Source organism: Vipera berus (assembly GCF_964194415.1).
Source record: "Vipera berus genome assembly, chromosome: 1".
In the NCBI taxonomy this organism is placed as follows: domain Eukaryota; kingdom Metazoa; phylum Chordata; class Lepidosauria; order Squamata; family Viperidae; genus Vipera; species Vipera berus.
The window spans coordinates 233,123,341-233,136,383 of NC_138202.1; positions in this window are offsets into that span (position 1 = coordinate 233,123,341).

The window sequence follows — 13,043 nt, forward strand, 5'->3', positions numbered from 1 at the left end:
AGTTCACATTTTATGATCTGACTTTCCTTCCACCTACTGAAACAGAACATAATACAAAAATTACTTTCACAGACTTGAATGAGGTAGTGTTTGGTACTGATTACTGTCCTACGGTCATTACAAAGGACATGCATGATGATGAGTACTGAAATCAGAACAAAGCCAGAAATGTTAGAATAATACAGTTATTGATATGCAGGCACATGAGGTTTTTTGTAATGTTCTTGAGAAGTTTTGATGATCACGGTTCGTTTCAGAAAGTCCAAGATTTCTGTTGTATTTTGCTTATTGGGAAACATTTAGCCATCATTCTCCATGTCATCTACTGGTTTGTATTTCTGTCTGTCTGTCTATATCTATCTATCGATCTATCGATCTGTCTGTCTATCCTTTATTAAATGGCCCTCGGGTTCAGATGGGCTTGTTGCTCACATACCTGGCGCCCAGCTGTGTGGCAACAGCCCTGCCCGAGCTGCTCGACACTCTCTCAGGGTTGGCGGTGGAGTTCCCCAGGCTTATGGTACTGGGTGACTTCAACCTGCCTTCACTGGGAGGGTCATCTGAGTTGGCTCGGGAGTTCATGGCTTCCATGACAGCCATGGGCCTGACCCAAGTAATTCAGGGCCCGACTCATGCGGGGGGTCACACTCTTGACCTGGTGTTCCTGTCCGGACAGTGGTTGGATGATCTAGGAGGGGGTTCACCGGTCATTGTTCCCCTGTCATGGTCCGACCATTATCTCCTGCGGCTGGTCTTCCGTTATGCTACCCTCCACTGATGGGCGGCGGAACCGACCAGGTGGTTCCGCCCCAGGCGCCTAATGGACCCGGAACGGTTCCAGATGGCGCTTGGGTCTATACCCATCGCCCTCACCCACAGCCCAGTTGAAGCCTTGGTTGATGCCTGGGATAAGGCAGCCGCTGAGACACTCGACTATGTTGCACCCTTGCGACCCCTGACCCGGCGCAGATCCCGTTGGGCGCCATGGTTTTCTGTGGAGCTCCGGGAGATGAAGCGTCGGAGACGGGGTCTAGAGAGCTGTTGGAGATCCACCCGATCCGAATCTGAACGATTGCAGTTAAGAACCTTTATAACGTCTTATCTTGCGGCGATGAGGACGGCGAAGGCTAATTATTTTGCTGCCCTCATCGCGTCCGCAGATAATCGCCCGGCCGCCCTGTTTAGGGTGACTCGCTCCCTTCTTAACCAGGAGGTGAGGGAGGATCCCTTGCAGGGGCGGGCTGAGGAGTTTAGTCATCATCTGACAGACAAAATCGCTCAGATCGGGGCCGGTTTGGACTCGGACTGGGCAGAGTCTGACATGGAGGAATCGGACGGTCTTGAGCATGTTATCTGGACTGAGTTTGATCCTGTTTCCCCTGATGATGTTGACAGGATGATGAGGAGGCTGAGCTCCACCACCTGTTTGTTGGACCCGTGCCCCTCCTGGCTGGTTTATGCAGCTCGGGAGGAGACACAAGGCTGGTTCCAGGCAGTAATAACTGCTTCCTTGAAGGAGGGTGTCTTCCCCGCCGCCCTGAAGAAGGCGGTGGTGAGACCCCTCCTCAAGAAGCCTGCCCTGGACCCAGCTGTTTTAAATAACTATCGTCCGGTCTCCAACCTCTGCTTTCTGGCGAAGGTTGTTGAGAGTGTGGTGGCCCATCAGCTTCCTCTGTTCCTGGATGAAACTGATTATCTGGACCCGTACCAATCGGGTTTCAGGCCCGGGCACAGCACGGAGACAGCATTGGTCGCGCTGGTGAATGATCTCTGGCGGGCTCGGGACAGGGGTTGTTCCTCTGTCCTAGTCCTATTAGATCTCTCAGCGGCTTTCGATACCATCGACCATGGTATCCTACTGCGGCGTCTCAGGGGGTTGGGAGTGGGAGGTACCGTTTTACGGTGGTTCTCCTATCTCCTGGGCTGCTCGCAGTCGGTGTTGACGGGAGGGCAGAGGTCCGCCCCGAGGCCTCTTGTTTGTGGAGTTCCTCAGGGGTCGGTTCTCTCGCCCCTCCTGTTCAACATCTATATGAAGCCGCTGGTCGAGATCATTCATGGTTTTGGGGTGGGGTATCATCAGTACGCTGATGATACCCAACTTTTTTTCTCCACCCCAAACCAACCCAGCGATGCCCTCGCCGTGATGTCCCGTTGCCTGGAAGCGGTCCGGGTCTGGATGGGGAGAAACAGGCTTCGCCTCAATCCTGCCAAGACTGAGTGGCTGTGCATACCGGCATCTCGGGTCAACCAGACTATTCCATCTCTAACGATGGGGGGTGAGGTGTTACCCCCCCGTTGATAGGGCTCGCAACTTGGGCGTCCTCCTGGATTTGCAGCTCACTTTTGAAGACCATATAGAATCCGTGACCAGGGGGGCTTTTGCCCAGGTTCGCCTGGTGCGCCAGTTGCGACCCTACCTGGACCGAGATGCCCTACGCACAGTCACTCATGCGCTCGTGACCTCCCGTTTAGACTACTGCAACGCTCTCTACATGGGGCTGCCCTTGAGGACCACCCGGAGGCTTCAGCTGGTGCAGAATGCTGCCGCGCGAGCCGTGATGGGGGTCTCCCGATACTCCCATGTAACACCTCTACTCCGCGAGCTGCATTGGCTTCCGGTTGCCCTTCGGGTGAGATTCAAGGTGCTGGTGATGACCTATAAAGCCCTAAATGGCGAGGGTCCGGGATATCTGAGGGAACACCTGCTGCCAGCATCAAGCTCCCTTCGTCCAGTGCGCTCCCACAGGGAGGGTCTCCTCAGGGTGCCGCCGGTTAAAGATTGCCAGCGGGTAACACCCAGGGGTAGGGCCTTCTCAGTGGGTGCGCCTGCCCTGTGGAACCAGCTGCCTGCGGAGCTTAGGACTGCCCCCAACCTCCGTTCATTCCGCCGGGACCTGAAGACCTGGCTCTTCGAGCTCTCTGGCCCAGGCTGAGAATTTTTTAATTTTAATTTTAACTGGGTTTTTAATTTTCTCAGGGTTTTATTTAATCTTTTTTAATTTGTTTTAACGTTTGTATTAACTTTCTTTTAAATGCCCTGTAAACCGCCCTGAGTCCTTCGGGAAAGGGCGGTATATAAATCTAAATCTAAATCTAAATCAATAAATAAATAAATAAATAAATAAATAAATAAATAAATAAATAAATAAATAAATAAATTTATATGTCACCCATCTTGTCTAGAGGTAACTCTAGGTAGCTTACAACTAAGTAAAAGCAACAAGATAAAACATTATAATATTAAAATAAAATTAAATATTAACATTAAAATTTACTTCAAATTAACAAAGATGTCAGGGAAGGGAGAAAAATGAACATGGGGTGGTGGTGGAATCTTATATCAATCCACTAACCATCTCCTGTATGACAGGTCTCTCTATTGGAGCCCTCGCCAATTGGTAGAGTCAGGCCCTTTTGGGATGCCAAAATGGTGGGTGTGGATCTCACCTCAGGGGGCACAATGTTCCAGTGAATGGGAAAATCAAAATCAACATCAGTCAGGTCCAAAAGGCAGCTTTTCTTAGAACACTTTGTATCCTGTAATATCCTTTAACATCATCACTTTAACATCATCAAACAATGTCAGCCTATCCCAGATTCTTGGGCAGGACTCAATAAGTGGATAAAATTCCAAATCCAGTCTAAACATCTGGCTGATTCTGCAATCAACTATAATATAAAATAGTTGCATCTTTCTGATTTGCAGTAAATTACAACAATATGAAATTTTAATACAATATTCAGTTAATTGAAGCATTTGCATCAATAAGGAAAATTATAGAAACAATAATAAAGCTTTTACATATTGCATCTTTTATGATATGATATGTCAGTGTTGCATTTAAGTTAAGTAACTGCGTAGCAAGCATTTGTTGTAACAATAAAATAGTGTTATCCTACATATATATTGTTAGTGTGGTGTCTGATTTGCTCCTATATCCCTCTCAAAATATTCCATAGATTTGACTATTCTGCATTAGTCCAATGAATTTAAATTATGTGTCTCTTTAGCACATCAATTTCTCAAATTATCTGCAAACCTTGTGATTTTTTACACTTCAATTAAATCCCACTGGATTTTTCCAAAGTACTTGCTTATGTAATTCAAAAGGGAGAGTTACTTTCCTTCAGAAATTCTTAGAAAAAATATCCTAATTCTGCCCCAAAAATCCTTTATTCATTTTCTATTTACATGCCTTTATTCCTATTTACCATTCATCTGTTTATATTTAGTGGTTGTAAATTTAGAATAAACTACTCAGCTTTACTGCCTAAATGTTTAAAAATGAACACTTAAGCATCTGGATCCATTCTGGACTCAACAACCTCAACTTTCAATGACCAGTCTATTTCAGGCATTAAAGAAGGCAACGTCCTGGGAAATAGTACACATTATTTTATGTATTATGCACAGAGCTTCATGAATGAGATATTAGGTTGACTTCTCTAGTGACAAGATTCTAGAGATCATATTTCATGTGGAGTATCTAAGGCATGAATTAAGAGAACTATTAAACAGCTGCCTCTGAAAATAGGAGTCCCATGCCCTTTTTATTTCTTTTCATTCTCTCCCAAAGTATCTAGTAAGTAAAAATTAATGAGCCCTACCACATGCTGCAAAATCTCCCAAATGGTGTTTTCTTATCACCTTTTAAAGATCACCCTTTCTCCCTTCCTCTTCAGATATGGGTGAAAACAATGCTGTCCTATGTTGGGGGAAGCGAGCAATGTGCATTTTCACCTAACAGACTGCCTGTAAGCCTGTTTAAACTAGCATCTATCTCATTCATACTTGTGTGAGTTAAAAGAAGTAAAATATCAGGCCTGCTGACTTGAAGGAACTGCTGAGCTGAGACTATTCACAAAGCTTGCTGAAAAAGCTCTATTGCTTTGCTTTGCTTCACTTTGCTTCGCTTGAGGGCAGTTTATTAATTCAGAGCACAGTGAAATTCTCAGGGGATGTCAAAGCTGAGGATCCATGATTTCAATTTTGTGGTGGTTTCTGAGCTACCCATTGGGCATCACAGCCAGCAAAAGGTTGGGCCATAGATGATCCTTCTGAACACAGCATCATAGAATATACATTTGGGATCCCAAGGTGGTGAGAACAAAGTTGGAGTAACGTGTGTTATGTGTTAAAGTGCCTTTAGGATGACTCAGAAATGGAATAGATAGTGGTCTAATAGAATTCATGTTCGTTTCCCAACAGGCAGAAAAAAATCAATACATATTGATAGTGAACCTGTGCATTTCATACAAGTATTGAGATCCAATGAGATGTAGAACAACTTCTTCTTCCTCCTCCTCCTCCTCCTCCTTTTCCTCCTACCTCAGATTTGTTTCACCTATTGACTCCAATTAGGTAAAATAGCTTATTAAAATTTCTCTGAAATAAAAATGTTTTGATTGTTGAAATGTAATAGCACTGTTGGGAGTAGTGCATTGAGTCAGTCTAACTAAGGCTGCTTTTTCATTGATGAAAACATTATGTTTAGAGAATAGTTGTTTAAAATCTTCATTTATTTAGGCATATGACTGACAAAGCTTTCAGTTTTCTACTGATGAATAATTTGTTTTAGGTACTTCTCTTATTATGGAGGCTATATTTAGAGGCATGTAAAATGAATGGGAACATTCTCTGACTTTAACGTAGAAACTTAAACCAGAGGCCTGAAATTCTAGATGTCCTCAGGGATGATTCAGTTACACTACAATTCTGTGCATTCCTAGATTTTCCCAATCTGGATTGATTGCATCTCCATCTGTTCTGCATCCCTGTTGGCTCCACATGCAGACTTTCATACATAGTGTGAAATCTAAATTGGGAAAGTAATCAGGTACTAATTATGTGCACTTTCATTAGTCATTTATTGATTTTGTGGTGGTCAATTATGGTAAATTACTTCTTTCCTTCATCTAATAGGGAAACTGAATTCAGAAGGGATGAAGGCAAAACATTAACTGGCACTCAGTCTGGGCCCGTGATGGGCTCTGGTGGGATGGGGTTGGGGGGGAGGCTGCTGGCTCTGCGTGTGCTGGGGTGGGGTGTCAAATCCCCACAATGATAGGGAATGGCAGCAGGTGGTTGCACGGAGGGCCACATCAATATCTGGGATCGCGCCCTTGCTACCTTCGAGCGGTGGTGCGCTCCAACCCTCCGGTTAGCACCCTTTTGCCTGGGGATGAGGGTGATCAGGTCCCTGAGCTTAGGCTGGTGTATTTCAATGCCAGATCCTTTGTTAATAAGGCTCCACTCTTTCGTGACTTGATCGAGGAGGAATGCGCGGATCTGGCATGCATTACCGAAACCTGGTTGGGCTCAGAGGGAGGGGTCCCTCTGACTGAGCTATGCCCCCCAGTTTTCTGTATGCTACACCAGCCACGGGCTCAGGGTAGGGGAGGTGGGGTGGCGGTGGTTATTCGGGAGACTTTATGTCCGTGGGAGACCACCATTGTCCAGATAGGCGGGAGTGAGTCCCTCCTCCTGAGATTTGGCCCTCGGGTCCAGATGGGCTGGTTGCTCACATACCTGGCACCCAGCTGTGTGCAACAGCCCTGCCCGGGCTGCTTGACACCCTCTCAGGGTTGGCGGTGGAGTTCCCCAGGCTTATAGTGCTTCCATCCTTCCCAGGTAGGTAAAATGAGGACCCAGATTGTTGGGGGCAATTAAGCTGACTTTGTAATAATGCCGCTTGGGGGGGGGTGTGTGAAAGCCCTAACAAGCAGGCATATACATAGAATGAAGGCTACTGCTAAGCTTGTAAGCCGCCCTGAGTCTTCGGAGAAGGGCGGGATATAAATGGAATTTAAAAAAAAAAACCTGCCTTCCCTGGGAGGGTTGTCAGAGTTAGCTCGGGAGTTCATGGCTTCCATGACGGCCATGGACCTGGCCCAGGTAATTCAGGGCCCGACTCATGTGGGGGGTCACACTCTCGACCTGGTGTTTTTATCTGGGCAGTGGTTGGATGATCTGGGAGGGGGTTTGCCAGCCATTTCCCCCCTGTCATGGTCCGATCATTATCTCCTGCGGCTGGTCTTCCGTTATGCCACCCCCCACCGCTGGGCTGCGGAACCGACCAGGTGGTTCCGCCCCAGGCACCTAATGAACCCAGAACGGTTCCAGATGGCGCTTGGGTCTATACCCATCGCCCTCATTCATAGCCTGGCCGATGCCTTGGTGGATGCCTGGGAAAGGGCGGCCACTGAGGCACTCGACCGTGTTGTACCCTTGCGACCCCTGACCTGGCGCAGATCCCGTTGGGCTCCATGGTTTTCTGTGGAGCTCCGGGAGATGAAGCGTCGGAGACGGTGTCTGGAGAGCGGTTGGAGGTCCAGCTGATCCGAATCTGACCGATTGCAGTTAAGAACTTTCATAAGGTCTTATCTTGCAGCGATGAGGACAGCGAAGGCTAATTATTTTGCTGCCCTCATCGCGTCCGCAGATAATCGCCCGGCCGCCCTGTTTAGGGTGACTCGCTCCCTTCTTAACCAGGAGGTGAGGGAGGATCCCTTGCAGGGTCGGGCCGAGGAGTTTAGGCATCATCTGTGGACAAAATTGCTCAGATACGGACCGGTTTGGACTCGGACTGGGAAGAGTCTGACGTGGAGGAATCGGACGGTCTTGAGCATGTTATCTGGACTGAGTTCAATCCCCTGATGATGTGGACAGGATTATGGGGAGGCTGAGCTCCACCACCTGTTTATTGGACTTGTGCCCCTCCTGGCTGGTTTTTGCGGCCCGGGAGGAGACATGAAGCTGGTTCCAGGCAGTAATAACTGCTTCCTTCCCGGCTGTTTTAAATAACTCTCGTCCAGTCTCCAACCTTCGCTTTCTGGCGAAGGTTGTTGAGAGTGTGGTGGCGCATCAGCTTCCCCTGTTCCTGGAGGAAACTGATTATCTGGACCCATACCAATCGGGTTTCAGGCCCGGGCACAGCATGGAGACGGCATTGGTCGCGCTGGTGAATGATCTCTGGCGGGCTCAGGACGGGTTGTTCCTCTGTCCTAGTCCTATTAGGCCTCTCAGCGGCTTTTGATACCATCGACCATGATATCCTACTGCGGCGTCTCAGGGGGCTGGGAGTGGGAGGCACCATTTTATGGTGGTTCTCCTCCTATCTCCTGGGCCGCTTGCAGTTGGTGTTGACAGGAGGGCAGAGATCCGCCCCGAGGCCTCTCATTTGTGGAGTCCCTCAGGGGTCAGTTCTCTCTCCCCTCCTGTTCAACATCTATATGAAGCCGCTGGGCGAGATCATTCATGGTTTTGGGGTGGGGTATCATCAGTACGCTGATGATACCCAACTTTTTGCTCCACCCCGAACCAACCCAGTGATTCCCTCACTGTGATGTCCCGCTGCCTGGAGGCGGTCCGGGTTTGGATGGGGAGAAACAGGCTTCGTCTCAATCCTGCCAAGACTGAGTGGCTGTGCACACCGGCATCTCAGGTCAACCAGACTATTCCATCTCTAACAATGGGGGGTGAGGTGTTACCCCCTGTTGATAGGGCTCGCAACTTGGGTGTCCTCCTGGATTCGCTGCTCAGTTTTAAAGATCATATAGGATCCGTGACCAGGGGGGCCTTTGCCCAGGTTCGCCTGGTATGCCAGTTGCCACCCTACCTGGACTGAGATGCCCTACGCACAGTCACTCATGCGCTCGTGACCTCCCGTTTAGACTACTGCAACGCTCTCTAGATGGGGCTGCCCTTGAGGACCACTCGGAGGCTTCAACTGGTGCAGAATGCAGCCGCGTGAGTTGTAATGGGGGTTTCCCGTTACTCCCATGTAACACCTCTGCTCCGCGAGCTGCATTGGCTTCCGCTTGCCCTCCGGGTGAGATTCAAGGTGCTGGTGATGACCTATAAAGCCCTAAATGGCTTGGGTCCAGGATATCTGAGGGAACACCTGCAGCCGGCATCAAGCTCCCTTCGTCCAGTGCGCTCCCACAGGGAGGGTCTTCTCAGGGTGCCGCCGGTAAAAGAATGTCAGCGGATAACACCCAGGGGGAGGGCCTTCTCTGTGGGGACGCCTGCCCTTTGGAACCAGCTGCCCGTGGAGCTTAGGACTGTCCCCGACCTTCGATCGTTTCGCCGAGACCTGAAGACCTGGCTCTTCGAGCTCTCTGGCCCAGGCTGAGTTTTAATTGGGGTTTTAACTGGGGTTTTATAATTTTTCAGGGATTTAGTTTAATCTTTCTAATTGTTCTTAATTTTTGTATTGATGTTTTATATACCCTGTAAACCGCATTGAGTCCTACTGGAAAGGGCGGTATATAAATTCAATAAAATTCAAAAATTCAAAATTCAAATAGATTTTCAGATCTTAGTTCAACTAAGGGAAATGCAGAGTTGGGCTTGCAAGGATGGACATAGTTAAAGAAGGTTTCTCCTAGTCAAGGGAATATTGAATAAAAGCCAATTTTTGAAACAGTCAAAGATGGGGACATTACTAGACTTTTCCTCATACACATCACCTACTTTTTTCTTTCAGTACAAACCTTCTTAATATCAGTATAATAAGAAATATGGAAAGCTCTAAACGTGATTTGTCTGCATGATGAGAACTAGATAACATGAATAAATTATGAACGATTTGTCATGTTCATAATGCCATTTAGGCCACAATGGGACTGTGATAGAATTTAACAGTCATGATGATAATAATTGATCTGGATCTCCTGCTCGCTCCAAGGGCACCTACTATTTTGAAAGGGCAGGATTGGATGACTTCATTCTCAGCCTGCAGCTCACCTTCTGAGAAGGAAACCCTTCCTCCAAATGCTCTTGTTCTGAATCCAAACAACGTTTTTCATCTTCTATTCTTATAAGCAGGGCAGCAATGCTTCAATTCATCTTATACAAATGCCTCCATTCCTGTTGCTTTGGGTATGAAATTCCAGTCTTGCTCTTTGCTCTCAAGAGCCATTTCATTCTGGATTGCTGGAATAGATGCATCATCTCCTTCTTCTTATAATGGAACGGTGATTTCCCTTTTTTAAAGTAGGTTGAATAGACTTTGGCCCCACCTCCTCCTTAAATAGGTGAAATTGACAAGTTAGAAATTCAAACCTCCCCCACCTTTTTTTTTAAACTTGTTCTCAAAAGAGATACCTATAGAAGGGAAAGCAATTGCTTTCTTGTCATGGCCGGGAGAGGAAAAAGCAGTAGGACAATCCACCAAAGCTAGCTGCGCTAACTGGCCCCATAAAGACCCACTTGGCCATCACTATGGCCAAAGAAGAGAAATATTTGAAATCCAGAATTGAAATTCTTAAGTCAGCTTCATTTCCAAGTGATACATAAACAGTAGCTGAAGTGCACAGTGCAGAAAAACCCCTAAGACATAACATAATGTTGAATGGGATTCCCTAGAAATAATGTCTGTATCTGTCTTGTGTAAAAAGGGAAATGGAGTCATATACATCATTCTGCCAGTGGAGGAAAATGAGAACTATAGCTTGAGATAGGCAAGGAGGGGGATAAGAGCCAGTTTAAACAAATTCAAATCTACAAGACCAGTTGTGCTAGACCAGAGAAGGGAAGGAATTACCGGAGGTGATTACAGAACTATTCTCAGTAATCTCATACATCCAAGCAGAAAGCTAGGCAAATATATGATGTTAGTCATTTGATAAGAAGCTGGGGATAGAATATAGTTTGATTTCTCAAAGCAATCATTCCCATACAAGAGAGACAGAAGGACTGTAGATGCTGAGTAGGCATTAGAGAAAGAGTCTGAAATTACCAGAGGATCTCTAGGGAAGGGATTGAAACAAGAATTGGAAAATGGAAGTAATGGCTAGTGACTTGAACAGACATAGACAGTCCTGTCTGTTGAAGATTTATTGTTTTAATAAAGGGAAAAAATTTGGGGTGGTAAATGTGAATTGGGTTAGATGTTTAGACTGCTGAATGTATTTTAGTTGGAGAATGACCTTCAGACCAGAAGAGGAAGAAGACATGATCCAGGTAATCATGGATGAAGATGAAGAGGAGGATGCATCATGGGACTGTCTTCTCCAGCCAGAAAGCATTTCTGCGGATAGAACTTTATAGAAGATGAAAGATTTTACCAGTCAGAAAACCAGCTTCCAACCTGATTAACAAAGGGAAAATTGCCACCAGTATCTGTAAGCCCTTACTTAACTCTAAATTAGGGAATAGGTAGCATGTAGGGTAATGCACATATAAATTATAGAATGCATACATATTTAACTAGAAAACATTTACAACACATTAATGTTAAATAGAAGAAAACTCAGTCACTGCAATTTAGAATCTGAAGTGGCTGTTCTTATCTCAAAATGGGTATCAGGCATGGGAGAATAATGGTGTTCTGGTTGTACCAGCATGTTAATCAGTTGCAGGTTTTGACACAATATCTCAGAAGCTGATGACACCCAAAGAAAGTAGCTTCTGCACTAATTCATAAAACTCACCTTCAGTAAATTGTAGAAATAAGAAACCATAGTGACCTTTCTTGCACACCTTTTCCTTAAAAAAAATCTTGTGATAGTAAAACACTAGAGGAAGTCTCTTCCTTTTATTTCAGAGTTTTTCTTCTCTCTCTCTCTCTTTATTTTTTCCAGATGCCTGTGATGTCATTTAAGGAAGAAGCTGAGATGTCTATTCATTAATTTAATTGGAAGCAGAGATCACACTAATGTTATCTTTTCATCCAACTATAAATTTATTTGAGTATTTTATCACAGCAAGGCTAATAATAGGATTGCAGAGGACTTTTGTCAGCTATGTCATATGAGAAATGCCACTAGACCAGCAGATGCCATCACATTTTTTTCTTTTTTCTTTTTTTAGGATAAATGTTCAGAAAACTCTCATCCTAATGCATAAATGAAACAGAAGAATGAAAAATAATTGTAAATATCCTGCATGGAAGCTACTAGATGGAAAACTGCAGAGAGGTTTGGGCCATTAAACATGTTCTGCCACCGCTTATAACAAACAAGAGAGTAGATATTAAGAACCCTGGCTAAGAAACTACTGAGATATCTGTGTGTTTGTATTTAGGTTTCTTTGAGTGGGACGGTGGAGAGAACCTTCTATATACATGTCTGGGATGCTTTTATAGGGATGCTGATGTGAACAAAATGGACCTCACCCCTTCACACTGCAAGTGAGATTTTCCAGGTTTGGTTGCTTCCCCATATGTCCATTTTCGTTCCACAAGATGAAACAACCCTAATTGGAATACATATTCTAGCCCACTGAGGCTGTCTTTCTGTTTAGAAGAAATGGTTAGACCTATGGGCTGTATGTAATTCCCCAGTACCCTAAGATTATGGGGCTCAAGTTCAGAACAAAAATTCACTGACATACTTTGTTCTTTCTCCTCCACGTTGATGGTAAGAATGGGAGCAGACAGTATCTAGGAAGCAAACCATTCTATATTCATATATTTCCCAAAACTGGAAAATTACTCAACGTTGCTTAAAATAAGGCCAAACAACAGGGCTTGGTAGAAGGTTTAAGTTGGGAATGGAAGTACTTTGCATCTCAGAAACATTCCATTTCCATTCCCAACCTTAAAACCTCAGAACCAAAATATTTTGTCACTGTATCTGGTGATATCACCAGATCATTGTCTGACATCTGGAAGGTTGAAAGACAGAATTGCAGCCTCTGACCTCTCAAACAGTTTTTGTTTTAAAAAAGGGGGAGCATTCATAAATAGATCTGAAGTGAAATTGCATGTTGGACTGATCCATTGGTTGTAATTCTTGAATTATAGAAATCTCATAAAGACCTCCATTAAATTGCAGCCTCAGTACACTGGTTCTTTGTGAACCTTCCTTGGGCAAGCATCATCATTCAGCAGCAGGGAAGGAAAAGAACAGTACAGCAAGCAAACGAGAACAGCAACATTGCCTTATCTTTTGCCAGAAGACTCTGGATATACTTCTATATACTAGAGGAATAAGCCATAAATTTATTATCTGCCATATGCACCACTTATGTCCCCATTTAGTAAATGCGAATAGCACATCTTCACAGAACAACCGAATACGAGGATGACTAACAGTCA